This window comes from Ruditapes philippinarum, unplaced genomic scaffold (assembly GCF_026571515.1).
Source record: "Ruditapes philippinarum isolate M1 unplaced genomic scaffold, ASM2657151v2 ctg363_1_1_1_1, whole genome shotgun sequence".
NCBI classification, from domain to species: Eukaryota; Metazoa; Mollusca; class Bivalvia; order Venerida; family Veneridae; genus Ruditapes; species Ruditapes philippinarum.
Window position 1 is genome coordinate 110,196 of NW_026851633.1, and position 8,652 is coordinate 118,847.

Genomic DNA, 8,652 nt, shown 5'->3' on the forward strand with positions numbered 1-8,652 from the left:
GTTAAAGGGGACAGCAAAACAGTAATCCATATTATCAACAGATCTGAGATTTGGTCTTTTTATGACAGGCTTGTGTAACAGTTCTGTAAGATAAACCGGAGCATTGCCCATAAAACAATTATACATTGTACAAAGTATTTTAAAATTGATCCTAGCTTTAATTGGTAACCAATGCAGTTTCCAATAAAGAGTCTTTGGAACTATCATATTTTCCGCGTTGCCAAAACAAGTTTTAGCGCACATATTCTGGATACGCTGTAATTTTCTGTAACTCACTTTCTGAAATACCAAACAAAATAGCGTTGCAATAATCCAAATGTTGAGATTACAAGCGACAATACTAGGATTTTTGTGGCGTCCTGAGTCAGATATTTGCGAATGCTCTTTATTCTCAAATAATTTAACATGGCAGTTCTACACTTGGTCTTAACATGTGTTGAAATCTTAGGCCCTCGTCTTATGTAGGCACCTAAGTATCTTATGACACTGACATTTTTGAATTTTATCACCGGCCGATATCAAATTCTTTAATTAAACATTTACCAAGTTGGGCTTACTACCAAACATAATGAATTCTGTCTTAGTGGGTGTTCATTGTTGACATGTTGGCTCTAAAAACCCCATAGCATGAAGGGCAATTTTGAAAGTTTGTAGATTGCACCACTACCATTGTCAAGGTGAATGTTGAAATCTCCCATAATCAACAAGTTAGAGTATGTAGGTAAGATATTCTTTCTATGAAATTTTTGAAATAGTCAGTTACAAATTGCTCACATGTGGCTAGGGATGGGGGGCTGTATAAACCAACTACGTGTACTGTTATACTTTTGAAAAATGAGTTTCCATATGCCAAACTCAAAACTGTTTTGGTCCCATTTTCCCATCTTTCTCATTTTTAATTTTCGGTTTTAAACAAGTCAAAGCAACACCGCCACCAATTTTGTTATTGCTGTTTGCAACACTGATTTTGTAACCGTGTTGATTGAGATCAGACGTTTCATACTGATGTTGTTTTTCGTCAGAATACCATGTTTCAGTCAACAAAGCAAAGTCAATTCTTTGTTCCCTCAAATACTGGCCAACAAAATTATCCTTGTTAACAACAGTCGGCTATGACCGAAGCCATCCGATAATGTGGCCCCAGCTTTGCCGTGTGCAAAATGCCGTGTGCAAAATGCGCAGCGCTTTTAAGTTTGGGAACCACATAATCGGATGGCTTCGGTCATAGCCGACTGGCACGTTTGAATTTATCGAAAGATAATGTCATTGAAGGAAAACGGCTATAATCTTGATGTTTATTTCGGCTGTTGCGTTGTTTATATTACCGTTGAAGTTAAAAATTGACCATCATCGTGAAGAAGTATATCTTCTGTGTCGATGGATCAAAGGATTATGTGAAAATATTGGAAATGGAATAAAATACATGGTGATTATGACGGTAGGGGTGCGGATTTTTTCCGACGAACATTTTTATCTTGTGTATTATTATAGATGTTGAAATATGAAATTTTTTCAAAACGGCTTATTTTAAGTTTTTTTGATATATATGATCAGTACATGTGCTGGGATTGACAAATATGCATTTTATTTGGATTTTAAAAGCGTTTTGAGCTCCAAACCCCAAGTGTCTGTGGTTTGACCTGTGAAAGCCGGACAAGTTTTTCTATTTTTAGCTCTGGTGGCCATTTTGTGTAGTAAAAGCAGAAAGTGCCGGTAATATGCACAACTTGGGTCAATACTGATCACTCCTTTTAAGTTTCATTGAAATCCCACTAGCAGTTTGACCGTGAAAACCGGACAAGATTTTTCTATTTTTAGCTCTGGAGGCCATTTTGTGCAGCGAAGAGAAACGTAATGGCGATATGCACAACTAATGATGGTACTGATCAGTCCTGTGAAGATTCATGCAGTTTGACCTGTGAAAGCCAGACAAGCTTAATGCAGGCACAATTAATGGCACATTTCAGCCTACATAAAATTTAGTGCACAAATTTATTCAAGTACATGCAAAAATCTGCTATATTAAAAGTCTGCAGTCAGGTTGGCTATGTCCAGGACTCTGAGGCGGAGACCAGTGTCCCTCCATTATAAACAAAATTACTTGAAGAACACTACTGATCTCCTGGCAAAGGGAGTGTTGCAGTTAAAGATATTTATATTGCCAAGGAAGCCACCCCGTACAATTCCAGCATAGACCCTGTCATCACTGGTTAGGCCTTTGACCTGCCATATCTTACAAGTTCCGAAATAAAAATATGTTTTGAAAATACAGTTAATTCAATGATATCCCAAAGTTAGAGAAAAATCACAAAACTACAATAAGTTACTATTATTAGCTAGCTAAGACTCAGGGTATAAAAATAACTGCATGTGTAGTCAAATTAAAGACATCAATATTAAGAGGGTTGACTTATTTAATGGGACACGAAAAGATACTGATAAACATTATAACCATATATTGTTGTTAAAATTTATTTGATGACGGCATATTAATATATCCCTTTTAAAGAAATCTACATTTATCAACCCTTATAAAAAAAATTAATTTATCATTTTAACAAATAAGTAAACAGCCTAAAGGTGCCAAAACGTTATGTTAAAACAATATTTCATATTAACATTTTGAAACATTTTTATTTTTCTAAATGCCCTCTTATGTATATCGTTTTTCCTGTCGACCGGAATGTTCACCCTACAGTACTATACATTTTGTAACCTTATATATCACTATACAACCATCCGTACACCCATCGTTTTATACACTTATAACCATAAGTTTTATCTAAAGGTCTCCCACTTTTTGCCCGGAAAAAAAACAATGGTAGTAAAAATTAAGTTAGTTAGCTACTGCCAAAATTGGATACAAGATTTCAGACATGATTTTTTTTTTTTTTTTTTTGGGGAAAAAAAACTAAAAAATTGTTCACAAAACTTAAGTGGCAAATTGTAAGGCTAAAAATGTACAGAACAATTGTTACATTATTGCCCTATAATATGTGAACTTTTTTTGACCGAGGAGATTACATTGGGGTTTTATGTGAATTTCTATAAAAAGGGCTATCAAAATTCAGTCAAATGGCATACTAGAGTGATTGGGGGGTCTTTTTGGCATAATTATTATCTCTTCAAAAATGTTTTCAAGTGAATAATTCAGTAGTTCTGTAGATTTTTTTTTAAAGCAAACCATATTTCCCCAAAAAGGAAAATTTTTTACAAATTTAATTTATTTGAAGAAAATCAATTTTACAAAGGTTTTGAAAATTAAACCATTTTAAAATTTTAAAGATAAAACCATGTAGGGAAATTTTAAAATTTAAATTTCAGTAGGGTGTTTGCCCTCCAGAACAGAATTTAATTTGAACAAAATTTTGGGGAAAAATATTTTAAAAAGGGTCAATACAAATTTAAAGAATAATTTAAAAGATTAAAAAATTTTTTTTTGTTTTCTGAACATAAATTTAAAAGTTTTATTCTTTAAATGCTTAAAACTATTTTCAGTTAATTTTAAATTGATCATTTTTTTAAACGTCGACTCTGGTTAATATTCCCCAAATTCGACTGAATGGTCGATGGCCGAATCGGGTATTTTTAAACCCCTTAAATGGGAAATTGGGAATAAATGGGTGAATTTTTCGAAACATAAATTTTTTTTCATAAATCTTTTAAAGGGAAACCCGAAGGGGAAAAGGGAAAATTTTGTTAAAAAGATATTTAAAAGAATTTCTTAAGAAATTTTCTAGTTTTTTATTCAAAAAAGTCGAAACCGCAAAAAATTGCCGTTCTTTTTTTTAAAAGAAAAATTTCCCGGGATAGTTCCTTAAAATTTTTTTGGGCTTTTAACTCGTTTCTAAAAAAGTTTGGGGGACAAATTTTTTTTGCATTAAATGTAAAACAGGAAATTTTAATTTTATTAAAAAATCTAATTTTTGATGGGGGCGGTCCCATTTATATAATTCTGAACCCACTTTTCTTTTTTTACGGGTGTATTTTTCATCTTTTCATGCGCATGCTTTTTAGCGAAGTTTAAAAAACGGTTTGGGTTTAAAACAAAGATTATCAATTTAACCCGTTTTTTTTGTTTTCTGTATAGAAATGTATTATTTAATGAAAATGAACGATTTGGAACTTTCAAAGCATTGAAACAACTGAATCATTCATTAAAAGTCTAGACCTTTGATTGACCTTGACAGAGGTTGTCAAATTATTGAGTTTTAGTGAAACTATGGTTTTATAACATTTTTTTATTTACGGAAAGGATTCATACTTGGACACGTTAGTAAATACATGTTAAAATATTGAATTCTGCTGGTCTGCTGGTGACTTATATGGTGCACTGAAGGTAATTTGCACCCTAAACTGTCTTTTTTTATGAGCAGACTTAATCAAACCGTGTCTTAAACATGTACAATTTTGCCATCAATGGCCTGTTGTTGTTTTTTTTTTTTGTTTTTTTTTTTTGTTGTTTTTTTTTTTATTTAAACATAAACGAGATTTTTAAATTCTATTCATTTAAAGTGCTATCAGCAAAGAAGTCAAAGTGTAGCAATTTTATATTTCCTTCCAGAGCAATGAAAATTCAAGCCAAAAAGTGAAAACTGTAGACTTTTGCTGGAGGCTTTTACTGAAAAAAATTAACAGACCTGGTAAATAATTTCTTTTAAGACATATAATTAAAAATAGTTTTATTCAACTAATGGACAAAATAAAAAAGCGTTATTTTAATGTTTATAAATCTATATCCGTTCATATAAAGTTTATATCACCCTGGATTGTGTATCAGGTTTGGTACCAGTAGCTGCAGGGCATTAATTTTATTCCTTATCCAGTTATATGGTCTTGGCTAAGATTGGTGCAGGTATTCTTTGTGGTAAAATGATATTGAGGAAGCATAGAAAAAAGAGTCAGTATAAAATGTGTGTGTCTCACGTTATATTTGCTATTGAAATCTGTTACTTCGCTCTGTACTTCATTATTTGACCATCATCCTGAAAGCTTTACCCCAGCCATAAATCAGTAGAATTAAAAGGAAGAAATACGGCTAGAATGTTTGCTGCAAATTTTAAATTTTCTTATTTTGAAAATTTTCCGCAAATTTTTTTTTCAAAAAGGGGGTACATTTGTAGTTTGCCCCGACACTGTCTTTGATGTTTTTCCCCCCCTGTTCGCTTTTTTAAAAAGGATCAAAAAGAGGATCCTTACTTTTTCCCTCGGAAACTCGATATTTTTAAAAAAAAAATTTGAATTTTTAAATTTTTGAATTTAAAACGGAAATGCACGTCATTATAATTTCAAAAAATTCTTTTAGTTTAATGGTGCCATTTCCGATCTCTGAGGGGAATGCAATTTTTAGCTCACAATTTGTTTTTATTTACCCTGGTTTTTGGGGGAAGTTTTTTCAATAGATTTGGTTTGACAAATAAAGTATAAATTTAGAGAAAAGCTTTGTTATTATCATTAAAATCCCTTCATTTTTCTAGCTGATTATTGAAACTGTTACCACCCGGGAAAAAATCAAAAACAATTCCCTAAATTTAAAAAACTATCCCACGACAACCAAAAAAGACTTTCATTTTTTCGAAAAACGACTAGCAGTTTTTTTTTTATTAATTCCATCTAACAAAAATGTTCTGTAACAAATTTGTCATTTCAAGGGGTGATAAAAATCATTTAACAAATACTTTTAAAACCTAATTATTTATTGGTTGTTTTGCAATTTACAAATAAAAGTAAGAAAATCTTTAATTTTTTACTGAAAATTTTATACGGGTTAAAAACTGTTAGAACCAAATAAAAATCCAAAGGGAATTTTGTACTAGAAGACGTTCGGGGGTTTGGGGCGGTAATTTCGTATTTTTGAAAGACCTGCTTTTTTTTCTAAAAATAATGTCCTTTTCTTTCTCCACGCATGAAGTCCCCATTTTAACAAATAAGGGCCAAAAGACAAACAACATAAAATTTACGTAAAGTTAAAATTTTGAACAGTTTTTTTCAATTATGCAAAGACGTTTAAAAAATTTAAATTTAAATAAAAACCCGCCTTTTGTCGAAATTTAAAGAAAATTAACTTTTGTTGGGGTAAAATTTTTTATTTCCACAAACCCGGGGGAACCCGTTTATGAAGGGCTATTTTAAAAGAGAAGGAAACAAAAAGTAAGGACTTTTTAAAGGAAAAGGTTTAAAGAAGGTTCAAAGGGTTTTTTTTAATACATTTAAAGATGGGTTTTAAATTTTTAAAATTAAATTTGATTAAATTTTCAATTCACCAAGACAATGCCGCATGGGCAAAAGACATGGGCCCTTCCAAAATTTGAATTTTGCACTTGAAAATTTTAAAAACGGGAATTTTTTGGGTTTTAATTTTAAATAGGTAAAAATGAAGTACGGCGACAAAGATGGCAAATATACAATATATAAGCAAAATATGTTCAAGAATTGTGTGGATTGTGTTAAAAATTGTTAATTTGCTTTCTATAGATTGATTCTAATCGTTTGATTTCTCTCTAGCGGCGTGTAACTTTAAAAACATATATAATCCACAGTTTTTGGCTGCAAAGGTGAATACATTATAACGATTCTCAAATTTCATTGTCTATATACAATGAATGTTAAATCTGATTTCACTTAAAATGTGGAATAACAGATCAGAATATCATTTTAAAGCTGTGAAATTGCGTGATTCGATTATGGTGATGGTAATCCCGACAAATAATCAAACATAATATCAGTTCAAAGTCCTAGTACATTTTTTGGTTTCCCTCAAGTTAATAATAACAGCATTTCGTGTTTAGTTGTTTCCCTTTAACTCTGCTAGGTTTAATCTTTGTGACAAAAAAGGTTTTATGTGTATAATGAATATTTTAAGGATTTGTTTTCAAAGGTGTATTGTTGAAATATCATACATTTTATAACATCATTAACTGCGTATAGTGAAGCAAACATTATCTTTTAAAAAAAGATATTCGGACGAAGTAAAAGTATAATAAAATGTATGTGTGCTAAACGAGAAAACAATGGGAGGCACTAAATAAAATGGAATTTTGGAGTTGACTTTATTTTTCATTGGATGTTAAATTAATGCATTACTTAATTTAAGAAAGATTACATCGTTTGTATTTGTTTACATCTGAAGTAATGTGATAGAACTGCTTTCAATCCGTATTAACTCCGGGATGATAATAATTAAATCGTCGCTGATAGAAGGATACAAATACCATCTTCATAGTAAAGATTTATATAATATATCCTTGATTTCTACATTCTGAATAATGGAATGACACTGCTGTGTCACATTGAAGGTTCCATGATAACCGCCGTATGAACACATCTGCGGATGTTTCTAAATTCAAAAATTCACCATTTTTGTGTTTAAATGTTGAATTCTGCTTAAGTCGGTTCTAGGGTACGTGGACGATAACTTGCATTTTCCAGTACCGTCCATGAACAGGCTCAATCAAACCGAGCCTGCAACATTTTACAATTTTGCTGTGTTGGGCTTTCTTTAGGGATTCTGTTTTTCTCTATTTTATTATATTATCATTTATGTATTTTTAACTGATGAAGATCCCAGTATTTGCATGGATGAAAAAAGCTATGACCTAATTGTTTTGCTGATGTATTAACGTCGCGAATTTACGACTATAACAAGATATTAATATCCTATTGCCTTATATGTTCATAAAGAATAATACATCACGTTTCGTTAAGTCTTTCTTTGACTATCACCTGTGATTTGCATTTTGATTTGCGTAACCCTGCAAGTTGTATGGAAGAAAGGTTTGGTCTTATCAATTCAGAGGAAAAAAATGAATATTATGATGATTTCAGAAAAAGTGCATTACCGTACTGGTGTTGATTTTGAAATTTCTGACGTTTTTACTTGAGATGTTTTTCAGTACAATTTAGGATCGGTCGAACATGCGTCAACTTTAATGAAGTCAAACATTATCAGCTGATTAAACTCGTATTAAAGAGCATTCGGTGTTATAACATGACAAAATATACAACATGTCTTTGTGTTAAAGATAGCACCATTGAATGTGCCTACACTTATGGATCCATTAGATAAAATAACAGTTATCTTAAAGAACAAGAAACAAGGTGTAAACAAACTAACCTTTCATTATTTTGTAAACGGTTACAAAAATAATATTTTTATTTTATATACATACATTATATTTGTCTAATGAACTTTTTATATACAGTACTGTATTATAACTGATAGCGAAATACAATATTGGCCACGTTTCACACAGGATAAAAGTCGATACATGTTTTTATGTATGTTTTCCTCCAATTCTAAGCACATAAACATTGTTTCAAACTTACTAATATATACTAAAATATGTCAATATTTTACCAAAATACAAAACTGTATGTTAATAGCAAATTCGATTTTATTTTAGCAAAACCATGTGTCTCTTACATATTGTTTAATAAATATATTGAAAACAAATCTTCTTCATTTTTGGCGTTGTACGGTGTGGCCGATTGAGAATAACGGTGACGTAGTGGTCAGGATGGCTGCCTCTCAATCCAAGGTTCCTGGCTCCATAAACTACTCGGATCACGATCATGTATCTTAACATGACACCGTAACAGGCTAGTTTCAGGGAACTGAACCGAAAGTGAAAGAACTTGTTTCTAGTTTAGAGA